The sequence below is a fragment of the Epinephelus moara genome, chromosome 14 (genome assembly GCF_006386435.1).
Source record: "Epinephelus moara isolate mb chromosome 14, YSFRI_EMoa_1.0, whole genome shotgun sequence".
In the NCBI taxonomy this organism is placed as follows: domain Eukaryota; kingdom Metazoa; phylum Chordata; class Actinopteri; order Perciformes; family Serranidae; genus Epinephelus; species Epinephelus moara.
Window position 1 is genome coordinate 12,234,390 of NC_065519.1, and position 15,334 is coordinate 12,249,723.

At 41.1% G+C, this 15,334-nt stretch overlaps 1 protein-coding gene across 3 annotated transcripts in view; it reads right to left on the reverse strand.

Annotated features, from left to right (window-relative positions):
* pld1a (phospholipase D1a) overlaps positions 1-11,595 on the reverse strand; it is a 60,085-nt gene extending 48,490 nt beyond the window's left edge. For 2 of the 3 annotated variants that reach the window (XM_050061079.1, XM_050061077.1), the window contains exon 1: positions 9,688-9,866. The gene's annotated coding sequence lies outside the window, so the exon portion shown is untranslated. Of the gene's footprint in view, positions 1-9,687; positions 9,867-11,503 lie in introns of those variants that run through there. The other variant, XM_050061078.1, reaches the window with a different exon arrangement.
* Positions 11,596-15,334: the final 3,739 nt, after the last annotated feature.

Consider the following 15,334-nt stretch of genomic DNA (forward strand, 5'->3'; position numbering starts at 1 on the left):
TAAAACTGAGCTTCTATAAGGCAATGACTTTAACTATCTGCCTTTCAACGTGCTAACTTAACTACTAATGTACAGTTTTAGCCCACTAACTATCCCACTATTGGCAATGGTACGACTGTACTTTCAATAAAGCAATTGTACTATAAAATGCACAAAAACTCTGTCTGAATACATTGCTCTTCTTAATGGGTTCAGCTGACTATTTAATCTGCAATTTCCTATGACCTGTATCCCAAACACACACCATGTGAAACTGTACATGGGCAACTGTGCACTCAATGGGTATGGACTCGTTAAGAACTATTTTTTAAAAGCCTTCAATATTACTTGCTGTTGGCTTATTAGAAAGCGAGAAACCTGTGACCATTATTAGTAATGACATGATATATATTTTTAAGCTATAACTGCAGACTAATTGGTTTATGAGAAAGACCATTAATGATTCACCAACCATGGAACCCAAACACTCTAACATATCTATAAAAGTTAGTGACTTATTAACATTAATAAAGTAATAAAAAAGGAGGGTGCTTATTGGGAAGTGGTACCAAAAGTTTTATCATTTCAATACGATCAATACTGTATTCAACACACATCATACACCATTCTCTTACGCCCACTGACAGCCCATTCATATCTCTCTGAGATAGCCGGAGGACATAGCGAGCAAAGCAAGGTAACTGTTTTTGTTTAATGTGTTCCTCACATGAGACCAAGATGGATTTCACAGCCCCTAATTTTGTTCACCTGCCCTCCTGAGATTTATCATAACAAAACATGTCCCTCTGAGGGATACAAAAGACGATGAGACGTGCTCTAGTTTATGTTTTTGTTTTGAGTCTTGTTCGTAGCCTTGTTTTTGTAGCACTGCAAGGACCCGAGAGGGACACATGGGAACGAAGACGAGGTCACCCTGGCTGTTATCTGCTGGCAGAATTTCTTTTTCTCACATCCATTATCAGTTGTTTAGCTGCTGTTGTCCAAAATTAAGTTTAGTCAGGAAGTTGTGTGTGTGTCTCCCAGCCAAAAGTCTGATTCACTGCCGAACTTGTGTGATCCGTGTGGGAAGGCACAGCCATTGGTCCACATGTAAAATGATCATGCAGTCTTGTCTTTTCTGGAGCCATTTTCATTATCACTGCTTTTGTAGTCTGACACAAAAGCGGGCAGCATGATGGTGAAGCATCAGTAATTTGATCTTGTTTTAAAGATGGGAATTTGCTATGCTGGAGCTACTGCTGGGAGCTGAGCTGTGCTCGCTGCATGAGACCAAAACTAAATCCTAAATGCTTTGAACAAGGAAACCGCTGCATTGTGCTCACTCAGAGCTGGGTGGAGAATGTTTTTATTTCCAGTAAGCTTAAGAAAATGACTTTCCTCTGCTGCTTTTAAGACATCCTGGTGATAAAGGGGTCTAAGGTGGACAGCACATAGCGATTATTTTCTCACATAAGGGGAATTTAGACATCCAGACTACATTCCATTCTCACTCTCTGTATCTTTTTTTCTCTTCCTGTTAAAGCTACAGTTGTGAACATTTATGAAAATGACTGTCACTATATTATATTCTAAAAGAAGTACCCGAGAAGGAGGGTCTAAGAAATGTCATGCCCCTCCTTCTCTTTTGCCTCTAATGGCATTTGCTAGAATTGACCGCAGCACACCAAAAACAACCAATCAGAGCCAAGGAGTCTCTAACACAGCTGTCAATCATGTCAATCACTGCTCGTATATGGTCAAACTGTCTATCTCGGCAGCACTGATCAAATATAAGTCTGTTACCGAACTGCCTCTCACCTCAAATGTTTAGCTGTAAAAGGAGATAGTTTGTGACCTGGTTGCCATGTTGGAAACGGTCGACCTAAGTACGAAGCACCGCCCACCAGCCAGACCAAGTTTGATTCAAGAACTCTTAGGGTTGCCCCCTGAAAGTCGGAGGTTCGAATCATCAGTCGACTGAAATTGCTTCAAGTTAAGCGGTCGTTTTTTGTTTGCTTGCTAGTCAGTGTGCTGTAGAGTGTGCTTCTTCCACAGATTTCGCTGCAGAGTGAGCGCCCTTGACTTTCACACTACTCTTCGGTACTGAGAGCTGTGGACACACAGGCAGCGGCACAGAAGAAGAGAAACATTATCTTCTCTGTTCTGCTATGAAATGGTGAATTTACAGCTCACAGCAACTCATTATGACACAGTCTCTGGCTTCTGTTTGATATCTAGTGTCAGCAAAAAAATGTTGCGCATTTCTGACCTGTTGTTAGCGTAGTTAGCTTGTTTACTATGTTACATAAATGCTGCAGTCACCCTGAACATCCCGCTGAGCCCCATTCAAACTTAATATGTAAAAAAGCAACAAAAACGAATCATTGATTATTCATTTGAAACGGCCGAATCTGAGACGGGTACAGTTCTGAGAGCTTTAATGTCAATATGCACAAATACAACTGTGTCATCCTCAAATGGGGCATGCTATTAAAAAAAGAAAGAAAAAGCAATACAATAAAGTATGTTCCTGAAAATATTTTCTGAGTCGAGAAAGAGGCAATGCAATATTTGATCAGCGCTACCTAGCTGGACAGTTTGACTGCAGTTCATGAGCAGTGACTGACATGATTAACAGTCGCTTTAGAGAGTCCTCGGCTCTGATTGGTTATCGGATATCAGTGTAATATGATTTTTTTCAGCGGGTTATCTCTCTCATCTAGTGCCGTGTGAATATAGTTACAGTTTCATCATATGACCTTTTTTTTTTAAAAAACTACAGCTTTAAGGTTCCAATCAAGAATTTTTGGGAATTAACAGAATTACAGAACCCTAACCCTAACCTCCCTTGCATTAGTGACTGTAAATTTATAGCATATTATATCATTCACCATGGTCAAACAAAGACAATTTGACTATGTCCAGTGCAGCTAATGGCACAGCAGTGCAACATAACTGACTATTTTGTATGAGTTCGAGGGAGCATGACATCTGTCACATTGATCACTGAGCGCGTTTACATGCACACTAATAAACCGATCATTATCTGATTTCTGGAGTTACCTGATTATTCAAGTGGTCATGTAAACAGCATAATCCGATAGGCTTTATCAGATAAAAGCCATTATCTGATTATGAGAAATCAGATAAACACACCTAGCTTTTTCCCCAATAGTCAGATTATTCGGTGCATGTATACCCTTTAATCTGGTTTCTTTCGGGTTTTGCTATTTTATACTCCCACTCCACTACATTTTAGAGGGAAATATTGTACTTTCTACTCCACTACGTTAATCTGACAGCTTTTGTTTCCTTTCAGATAAAGATTTTACATAAAATAATATATTTTTATATTCTCAGTGTTTAAATTGTCACTTTTATTTTATCTTACTTATATGTTATGCACTTTGTGTGACAAGTTTATATACAATACACTTGTATATTGCACTTTGCAGTACTTTTACTCCGAATCTACCCAAAGTATGTAAAATTGGCTCCACATTGATAAACTACACATTAGAATGCTCTCACATGTATTTGTTAATGATAAAAACAAGCAGTACTGTAAGAATATAAGCTGTCAGCATGATGAGTGCTTTATTTTGCAAATGTATGACGTGTACTTTTCGAGGTTTTTCAAGGACATGAGTACCTACTGTAACAGGAAGTTTGAGTTTTATGTCATGTACTTTGGGAGAAATCCAACTGAAGGACTGAATCATGTAAACCAGGTTTTTCTGATTATCAGATTATTGAAGAGCATGTAAACGCGTCAAATTGGATTATTACCATTACCTCATTATTACCAGTTATCTGATTATTGTGCGCATGTAAACGTGCTCAATGACTCACATTTGGATAGATTTCGGATGGTCGAGATTTTGAAAAATGAACTCTGCGTAACACTTTGACTTGTGCAAGTTCTAATCTGGCACAAGGTGCGCTTGATTGTATTCTCTGCACAGCTTTATCTCTGACCCTCTGATCTGTAAAAAGTACACCCAGTTCTTGCTCCCAGTGCATTTCTAGTTTTGGCAACAGAATGATTAACAAAGGTCTTGAGTTGAGTTGGTTTGGTTAGAGCTGGGCGATGTCCTGAAAGCTAAATCACAATATTTTTCCGCTGTATCTCAATACAGGATAAATATCTTGGTCTTTTTAAATCTCATGAAAAGTGTTTCATTAATGCTAGGACTGGCAGACAAAATCAAACAAAACAATATTTCTGACCAAATATGCTCTCTGGTGCAACAATGTTTTGGGGTGACTGTCTATTTTCTCAGAAAATATAAACACATTGAGATTTTTAATTGATAATCATCAATGATGTGGATATATCCACTAAGTAGGTTAAGGCCAGCGTTAAAACTAGGGTTGTCCCAATCCAGGTATCGGCTCCAATCAAATTATTTTTACAAAATCGGAATTGGTAAAAAAAAATCGGAGGAATCAAAACAACAAAAATGGCCAGGTTTTTCATCTATGTTGTTCATTGTTGCCTCTGCTTTCCAATGTATAAAGATATAGGCCTATTTTGTTTGTTGAAGAAAAGAAGAAGATATTGAATTTGTTTACATTTTGTGCTGCCGAACCACCGATAAGCTTTTTGGATACTATTTCAATAAAAAACAAACCTTATGGGACAACTTGAATGCGTTCTTTTTTTTTTTCTTTCTTAATGCTTTGCAAAGTATCGGATCGGACTCGGTATCGGATTCAGTTTCAAAATAAAGGACTCGGTATCGGATTTGTTTTCAAAATAAAGGACTCGGTATCGGATTGGATGCAAAAAAAATGTGATCAGGACATCCCTAGTTAAAACAAATAGAAAAGTCTGGTAAGTTGATCAATTCACATCACTTTACTGTTACGCAGCCTTTAAAACGAGGGGAAAAAACACTATTTATGCTATATCCAATACAACGATATCCAAAATCTAAGACGATATATAGTCTCATATCTCGATAACAATATAACATCTTCATAATGCCCAGCCCTAGATCTGGTCTTTCAGGGTAGCCTGGGAAATCACTGATTCAAATGGAATCAGATATGACAGGTTGGCACGAGGTGAAGACAACAAAAACAAGTTTTGGCATTTTATCACACATTTGTGGAATGAACTGAACATCACTGTAACAGTTTGAGCAAAATTTTCCTTTTCCGTTTTATAGGCGTGACACAATGACCAACAATTAGTCAGCCAGAATGACCCAGTGACCCCATCGTCACAGCTTATTTTAAGTTCTACTGTCGCAACTGCTCTTCGTCACCACCTCTGAGCCAGACTTCTTTATCAGTGATCCCTTATTACATCCATAATTATGTATCGATAACATTTGTCACAGCTTCTCCTTTTATCCAAAAAGTATCATAAACTGAACTCTGCGCAACTGACTATTTTAAGTGGCAGATGATACTCCTACTCCCCCACCTCCTCTACATTGCTCGCAATTCGTGTTTAAGATGTGTCAAGTTATTGGAGAGAACACTGGAGGCGGGCTGAGCATCTACAGTATGTCAATATCAGCGGAGGTGCTGTCACTGATTACCCATTGAGTGTTCGGAAAAATAGATAACTTGTGAGATGCATCATCTATTCCTGGATGTGCGATAACAAGCCTGACATTTACAAAGCACCGTGACAAAAACAGTGTAAGAATTATATCATTGTAAAGATACCATACATGCGTGTAAACAACGTCTTTGTGAAAGAGACTTCCACTCACGCTCTCTCACACACACTCACACACATACGCGCAGTAAGGATAACATAAATCTAGCTTGGCATTCACAGATCGTGTGGTGCCAAGCTCCTCATGGCGCAGATGGTACAAAGAGAGAGAGAAAGAGAAGATGGAGGGAGGAACGGAGAGGGAAGCAATGAGAGAGGTCTGTGACACCTCTCTTTCTCTGCCCACACTAAAGCTGCCTATTATCTAATCCTTCACACCATGGATAGGGGGATAGGGACGGTCAGGGAGGCAGAGAAAGCAAGACATACAGTAGATGCCAGAAACAGAGAGGGCGCAATCGTCATCATCGCCACAGTGGCGTCCTGCCGGGCGGTAACACAAGGCAGCATTGTACTGAAGGAGTGATGGAACTGCTCTCTCTCCGTCTCTCCCTCTCTGTCAGCCAAGCCTGACTCAGGCCGACCGGGGCAGCCAAGTCAGAGCCTGGAAAACTATAACTTGTGTTCTGACCACTGAATTGACTCTGACTCACCATGATTACAGCAGCAGAACAGAAAGCCTGCAAACGATTTGGGCTCTTTACAGAAAAGTTCACCCAAATTACCATATCCAGTGGAATCAAGCCATGAGGACAGGTTTGGGTTGATTTGCCCAATCACTTTGATTTCTGCCACCATGCCAATGAAGTGGAGCTGAATGGAATTTTGCCTGTGATGCCGACAACCATAAAAAACTACCTTAGAAACATTCAGCAGCTACATGTTTTCCCATAAACAACATACCGGTTAATCCATAGACCAGGCTGTGAGGAGGTTTCACTGGAACTACTTTGCAACAAAAGATAGTCCCTATTAAAACTGTTAATGGCAGGGTGTTCTGTGGATCATCCAGCGTAATGAGAACGTCTAACCCTAACCCTAACCCTAACCCTTTTAAACACGTCAGTAGGGCTGAGCAATATATTGACGTATCAATACTGTGAAATTCTGGATATCGTAATATCGTAAGTGTTGCCGTTTCCTGGTTTTGAAGGCAGCAGTAAAGTAAAATAATGTAATTTTCGGAACCTACGAGACTGTTCTAGCTCTTCCATAGACCAAATTATTGTTACGTCCCGCTAAAAACAACAATTGTTTTCAGCCGTAACTGTACATTCAAAGATACATAGTTAAATACGATGGTCCGACCTATCTGACATTTCTGCTGTGTGGCTTTGCTAGCGTCTTTGATGAACCAAACCGGCCGGCACGGAAGCTAATAAGCACTGTGGAAGGGGGCCAGAGCAAAACGTATTTTAGCCACAAACAAACACCCACTTAAAGAAAATCAATATCAGTTTCAGTGTAGGCTATATTTGGAATACTCTCTCTGATTTACCTTACAACCACGGTGTCAAACTCAGTTTAGGTCATAGGCCACATACAGCCCAATTTAATCTCTGATGGGCCGGACCAATGACACATTCTGCACATGTTCATCTTTTTACAAAACAGATGAATTGCCAGAGATGTCTCAAGAAGAAGAAGTACAATTTCAACAATATGTCACAGTGTTTCCACATCCAGTCGGTCGACTTCTCACTGTCACTTCATGTGCATTTATTCATACATTTCCTGACACAGAGTCTTTTGAACTGAAGCTGCTGATTGACAAGATTTTGCACAATGTTAAGTATCTTTAAACATGGTCACAGTGAGTATTCATTGTTACATCAGTGAACTGTATTCTGGTCAGGGTGGAAAAGCCTCCGAAGCAGAGTTTCACAAAAAGTACACATTGTCTACCTTGCTCCTGAAACCTGGCACTTCTTAGTCTAGTCATCTAGTGGGCTGGATTGGACCCTTTGGAGGTCCGGTTCTGGCTCACAGGCCTTATTTTTGACACCCCTGCCTTTCACACTAACCAACTGAGGTAGCGATAGACCAGCGACTAATAACTAATAATGTCTTGTGAAATAAAATGACCGTTTTTGTCAATGGAGTTTGGTGCCTTGGAGATAACGGCTTTGGTTCCCTGTCAGAAAGGGCTGACAGCAGGGTAAAGATGTTATAATATTCTAAATATAGTGTACACCTAAACAGATATTGACTTTTTTAGGTGGGATATTTTTCAAAATCACTAAAAACTAATAAACCGAGGCAGTGTTTGCTGAGCGCCATTTCATTTGATAGCTGCGTGACACGAGAGTTTTCTACCTGGAAGTAACTGTACACAAAAATTGTGATTCAGTCTATAATTATATTCACATTCCTGATTATTACGTATCAAAAATTTCATTGCGTGAATATTTCTTGAAAGCACCAATTGTCAAACTTGTCAACAACTGTTTCAGAATAATATCGTTGCAATAACGATATCGATGCATTTATATCACAATATTTGATTTTCTCCGTATCGCTCGCCCGGGAGCGTATCTATGTTTCCCAGGTTCTATGTTCCCCACTTAACCCTGCAAAAAAGGTTCTATGTTCCCCGTTTACACAAAAAAGGTTCTATGTTCCCCGCTCAACCAAGCGGGAAACATAGAACCCTTTTTGGTTGAGCGGGGAACATAGAACCTTTTTGGGTGGTAAGCGGGGAACATAGAACCTTTTTGGGTGGTAAGCGGGGAACATAGAACCCGGGAAACATAGAACCCTGGAAACATAGGGATGACCCCCTCAGCCCTACATGTGAGCACCACAAACTAAATTCTGTTTGCCTCCATTGCATGGCAAGATACCATGAATGATATAGCGTGAAATATGATTTTTGGAATCGGGTTAACCGACCCTTTAAAATTTGCTGGACCTTTAAAGTTTCCTAGACCTCAATGCCTGAGAATTATAAACACAGAACATGAATCAGGAGTGTATACAAGCCAAAAATAAGCTAATACAATACAAAAATAGATAATTATATATACGGATGCAACAAGGTGCTAATGATGGTCCGAGTGCCAAATGGTAGAGTTATATTTTGCACCATGTAAATAAATCCCTTCTATTTTTGCATCTCATGGAAATCTTTTAGCTTCCAATACCCTTCCTATACGACCTGTATTATGATGCAGAAACAATGTATGTTGTACAATCCTAAACATGATGTTTAAATTATCCACAAATGATCATTAGTCAGACTGTGGTTGGAAACTCAAAACAAGGTTCGTGGGTTTTTAACAGGGGTTCACTATATGGCAAGAACGTACTGTACTGTGCGAACTGTAGTCCCCATCTGGAATAAATTTCTATCTGTCTGCCAAGATAAAAATATTTCAAGTCTGTCCAATCCTTCCGGAGAACACAAAGAATATTGCAAAGGTTTAACTCATGTTACATAACTTTAACGAAAGAACAGAAGGTGGTAGTGGACTAAAATTCTCCCACTGTCCAGATTAATGATTGATACAGATCAGGACCTGAGCAAGATAGCACCACACAGCACGGGTCGATGCAGTCAAACACACATGCACATACTGTAAAGCTCCACGCAGGAATAACAGCAACAAAGTTTACTGCATGTGTGTGCTGGCGCAACAACAGAGTCAAGCATGGAGGTCATGCTCCTGCTACTGCCTGTGCATACGGAGACTACTGAATGCCAGAGGTCAGTATCATGTGTATCAGTTGCAGAGACAACAGAGGAGGAGAGACAGAGAGGAGTAGAGGGCGAGCAAAATATCTCCAGTCTTCCCATGACATTCCAGCTGCAGCAACTAACTTCCACAGCAGGGTGTGAGGAGGGGGGGGGCGGCACACACAAACACACCTGTGCAGCTTTGAACAACTGGTAACACACTACTTGTTGCAGACAGCCACAGCTATGCACCTTGTCATGTTGGATAAATATTTGCTGTGCAGTAAAACATCAAACATACTGAAACAGCATAAAGGCAAACATACTGTACATTCCTCTACATGATCCCACTTACACCCCAAACCCAAGGAGTGTCACAGAGACACAGATCTCCCCCAGCCCATGGACGCAAATAGAACAGAGCAGACACAGAGACACACAGGGAGACATTACCAACCTGCTCTTTCTGTGGACGTGCAGCCCACATGCTGGCTTAGTCTGATCAATCCACTTGGCTTCACTGAATAGACCCGCAGTACTGAGACACACACTCACACACACACAGTCTCCAGCTGAGCAGACAAAGAAGTGTACAGCAGTAGCAGACAGTTAGTCCTGCGCTCCTTCTGCTCTGGAACTCAGTTAGAGTGGCTGAGAAAAAACTATCAGGGAACTCACTCCAACTCCTCAGGAAGGGAGGGGACTGTGAAACTACAGGCCAATCACAGTGAGGAGATCCTCCCACAGGGTGTTCTCATTTGATAGAAACAGTTGTGGACTTTTGGTGATGTAGGAGGAGTCCTCAGGGGTGAAAACACACACACTGGTCCTGCCTATTATCTCATCATTTCACACTTTCTGCTGTTCTCCCTGTTTTTCCTTCTCTTCTCTGTCCAAACTGTCAGTGTGTATTGCATGTTTCTCTGTCTGTCAGTGTGTGTCTGTGCACGTATGAGCTGCCTGTGCCTGTGCATGTACTTGTGCTGAGTCCTGCATAGTTGAAAAGATAATAAAGACTCATACATAAGTGGTAAAAACAAAAGAATTGTGCTTGTGGGCTTAGAAAACGCAACATAGAAAAATAAAAACAGCAAGAACTTGATCATTATTGTGTCACCAAAACCTCAGCGCACACATATAGTTATAGTTAATTTTTTTGCACAATTAAAACACAAAAAAAGGCAAGAAAAAAGAATAATGAATAATGAAATATAGTGTAGGGAGTTAGGTTAGTAAGAACTCAAAAGTGCAGAGAGATACAGAACAATACATAAAATAATACAAGTGATAACAAACTACGAATAGCAAAATATGTTTGATTGCAACAACAAAAAACTGCAAAAAATAGCATCCATTTAAGAGCAGAAAATGTGACAATAGGATGTGTAGGTTGATGTTAGTGTACGTGTGTGTATGTGTGCATGAGGGGGACAATAGTTTATACTATACTGACCCTTTAGCAATAGTAAAAATGCATCACAAGGAGTAAAACAAAGTAAAACATGGACGTACTATGTGTTCCCATTGAAAGAGCTCTTGTCTAATTAAATGTCCCCTCATACCACACTTGTAGTACAAGACCATTCATTAGTCTGGCAGCCAAACACTCACACGCATCCAGATCTCTCCCTCCATCTTGTGGACGAAAGCATGTACTGCGCCCTTCACGGCCCAAACACAACACTCGTGCAGATGGTGGATGCCAAATGTGTGTGTATCCGTATGACAGGGACTTTACCCTGTGCTCTACTACCACACCCTGGAAGCATAGTTCAGACAAGAGGACAGCCCCAATACTTCACAAGCCGTGGCAGACACACTCCAGAACCACATGTACATTAACTATAGAGAAACAGGACTGAAATGTAAAGTGGTACAGCAATAAAACCATAAACAGTGAGGGGAAACTATGGGAGACACTCAGCACACAGCCATAAAATACCGACCAGAGAAATCTCTCCTGATACCAAAATACAGTCGTGACATTTCAGTGTGAAATACCCACTGTTGCTGTAATTACCTCCTGTTGTCCCAGAAACCAATTTTGCCATTTTGTCTGTGTAAATAACGGTTATTTTCATCTTGTTGTTTGCCTCTTATCATCATTACTGCAGCTGGTACGAGCACAGGTTCACTGAAATGTACTTAGATTACACAACACGGATGTCAGAGGTTCGTACGGTTTTCCTGAAGATCAAAAAGGGCCAAATACACACTCGCATATTCAGTACAGTCCGAACACACACATCAGATGACAGCAGCCAGATACATACCAGATGTGATGAAAAGGTCTCACAGAGGCTGTGAAAGGCACAACTGTCCCGACAAGTGTCCGGCTCGTGTTCGCTCCAGTATCAGGATCCCTGTCATTTGCTTCCTCTATTTATTTCTCTCTCTCTCCCTCCCTCTCTCTCTCTCTCTCCCTCACACACACACACACACACACACACAGGATCCAGTAGTCATAAACATAAATGGTATCAGCGGGTAAACACAGTGCAAAGGGCAGAGAGATAACAATATTTGCAGAACGAGGATCACATCAGTGCAGTAAAAACAGAAATACATTGCCGCTCTAATTGAGAGGAGATTCACGCCTGTGTTGATATTGCTCATTTGCTTCACCTGTGAGGCATCCAGTCTGCTGTCAGTTAGCTAAGCTAGCAAGCTAGGATGTTTGATTTCAGTTAGTGACAACAAATAAAGTTAATTTATTAACTTCGGTTCAGGGCCGCGCCTCAACCACACGTCTAATTACCTGCCAAGCCTACTTATACCTGATCAACCCATCCTGCTCTGTTTGTCTCAGAATTCTCAACCCACCCCCCCTTTCCCTTCCCTTCATCCATCATCCTCCCTACCTCATACCTATCAACATTCCTTCAACCCTTCTTCCATTCTCCCCTCATCTCTTCTTATTCAATCTGGTGCATACCTCTCCCACGTGAGTCTCCCTCTGTCTGATCTCCAGTACATCCTCCCAGAACAACCTATCAGAGGATATCCCTCTTCCACCTTCACCCCACACTTACATCCATTCACCAGTCCTCAACAACTAACACCTCCTGAATTACAATTAAACATTTGAACGACATATTGTTGTGGCATGGTCCTTTCTTCTTCTTCTTTCGTTTGTTCCCTTTAGGGGTCAACAAAGCGAATCGTCTGCCTCCATCTAACCCTATCCTCTGTATCCTCTTCTCTCACACCAACTGACTTCACATCCTCTTTCACTACATCCATAAATCTCCTCTTTGGTCTTCCTCTAGGCCTCTTGCCTGGCAGTTCCAACCTCAGCATCCCTCTACCGATATATTCACTATCCCTCCTCTGAGCATGTCCAAACCGTCTCAGTCTGACCTCTCTGACTTTATCTCCAAAACATCTAACAGCTGTCCCTCTGATGTACTCATTCCTATCCATCCTCGTCACTCCCAAAGAGAACCTCAACATCTTCTTCTCTGCTACCTCCAGCTCTACCTCCTGAGTTTTAGGCGTGGTCCTTTCTAGTGAATGAATTATTCCTGCAAAGCTGCACTTCAAATCCAAAACACAGTATTTGGTCAAAATCTTTGACTTGAATCTGATCTTTTCACATCTGACGTCATGATGTAGAAACATTATGCCACAGAAATGTGTAGTTTGGGGGAAATTAATTCAAGCATGTTCAAAACAAATTACAGCAGCTGCACTCCAGTTAATTAGAAACATTTGTTCTGCTTGAAGGTAAGAAGTTGAAGAAGGAGAAAAAGGGAAATTCAATTTTCTCACTCCAATGTCATACACACACAGGCTTGAAATACACACACACATGCACAAATAGGACCTATACATGCATCAAATGGAGAGATGTCAGAGCGAGGGGGCTGCCCATGGACGGGCGGCGTGATCAGTTAGGGGGTCTGCGCCTTGCTCAAGGGCACTTTGGTAATGTCCAGGAGGCAAACTGGTTCCTCTGCAGCTGCCAGTCCATTCTCCATATCTGGTCCGGATGGAGGCTTGAGCCAGCGACCGTCTTCTGCATTCTTGGGTTTCTGCTGCCTGAGGAATTCACTTAGCAGCTCATCGTTGGGGGCCATCTTCCTGATGTATTCCTGGATCTTGGTTGTTGCGTCCTGGACAGCGGCTCTGATGCTTACCAGTCATTGGCCCCCTTCGCTACACTTAGTGTACAGTCTCAGGGTGCTGGATTTGGGGTGAAACCCTGCATGCATTGTGAGAAGCTGTCTCGTCTTTATATCAGTGGCGTCTATCTCCCCCTTTGGCCAGCTTATTATACCAGCGGGGTATCTGATGACCTTGTTCTTTCTGTTCCGCCGACTTTTCAGGACCTGCCTTTTACTTTGTGGGTATTTGGCTGGGGGTCATCCCTATGTTTCCAGGGTTCTATGTTTCCCGGGTTCTATGTTCCCGCTGCAAAAAAAGCTTCTATGTTCCCCGCCCACACAAAAAGGGTTCTATGTTTCCCGCTTGGCTGAGCGGGAAACATAGAACCCGGGAAACATAGAGCCTTTTTGTGTAAGCGGGGAACATAGAACCTTTTTTGCAGGGTTAAGTGGGGAACATAGAACCCGGGAAACATAGAACCCATTTGTATAGGCTATGCATTTACTTTATTCCTATTTATAATCTGTTTACATTCAGTTTATCCATTTGCAATTTTGTCTGAGATCAATTAAAAAAAAAAGTCAATTTATTCAGAACATCCGCGCACATTAAGAAGGGTGCTCCAAGTCCAAAAAATAATAAAAAGTGAATAAAAATAAAAATTTAAAAAATGAAAATAAATAAATAAATAAAAAATTAAAAATTAAAAATTAAAAATTAAAAATTAAAAATTAAAAATTAAAAATTGAAATTAAATTAAATTAAATTAAATTAAATATAAGATACAATAAAAATAACATTCTGCATTTTACATTGCTCAAACATCATGTGCAGTAGTTTATGAAAATTTATTCTTAACAGTTTTTTTTAAGAATTTATATGTTACACGGTTTGGCTGAGAACCTTCAAACCCTTTTTCTCAACTTACTGTTTCCATAGTTACTGCTCGCTGCCTTCAGTAGAATAGCCAGTCATCTTGCCAGTTATTAGGAGGTGATACACTCTATATCTATGTGGTCATTAAGTAAGTTTCTCAAGTCATTCTGCTTTCATGTCATCATATGGTATGCAGTAGTTTTGTTCTGGCTGAATTATGAATATTCTCCATGTGCTATAAATTGCAGTTTATGTGTCTCAACCTGCTTTAAATGCTCTTTGCATATAAAACTCTGCAGCAGGTGACACATTTGCAAACACTTTGGAAACAGGGATGGTCACGGCCCCTTTTCTCATTCTGCAAAAGGCCAATTGGAGCCTTGAGTTAAATCCGGACATCACGATAATGTAATTTAAGTCTTTGAGGCAGTGGAGTTAAATGATCTTATCTGGGCAGAGGTCAGCTCTGAGATAGTAAGCATCACATATATGACTCCACAGGGCAAAAACTACTTTCTAAACCTTAATCACAATAAGCAGATCATTTTAAGAAGCAAGAGCCAGATAGGATCTTACAATTTGATGCTGATGACTAAATTGATCCTGATCCTGCACGGAGGCTCAAAGGTCGCCCTTCTCTCCCGTTTGCTCTCTGCAAGACTTGATGGTAAACAGATTTTGTGAAACTGGTCAGCATCAACCCCCTGTCATCACTGCGCTAAAGCACCTGTAGGTGGCGTTGCAGCACTCGACTCTCTGTAGACCCCCACACCACCCTCCCTTGAGCAGCACCGCTTCACCTGTCCTATATGATGTTTTGCTCACTGGGAGTCAGGATCCACACACTGGATACGCACCACAACTAGAGGAGCAGATCTGGAGAGCCAGGCTGAATTTCTTCGTCTTTCTCAACTACTTTTATTCCACTTAAATCCTTCAGAGTCCCATTTGCATGATCATGTTGACAATGCGACGTTCCTTCGTGGTGCTTGTGACTTTTACAAAACTGTCTCCGTTCCGTCACACAGTGTTTGTTTTCACTGTGGTGGTTGTTTATCCGTTCGTCTTTGGCCGAGTTTGAGCTCCGGTGTCCTTTCCAGGACAGATGTTCACCGCTGCCG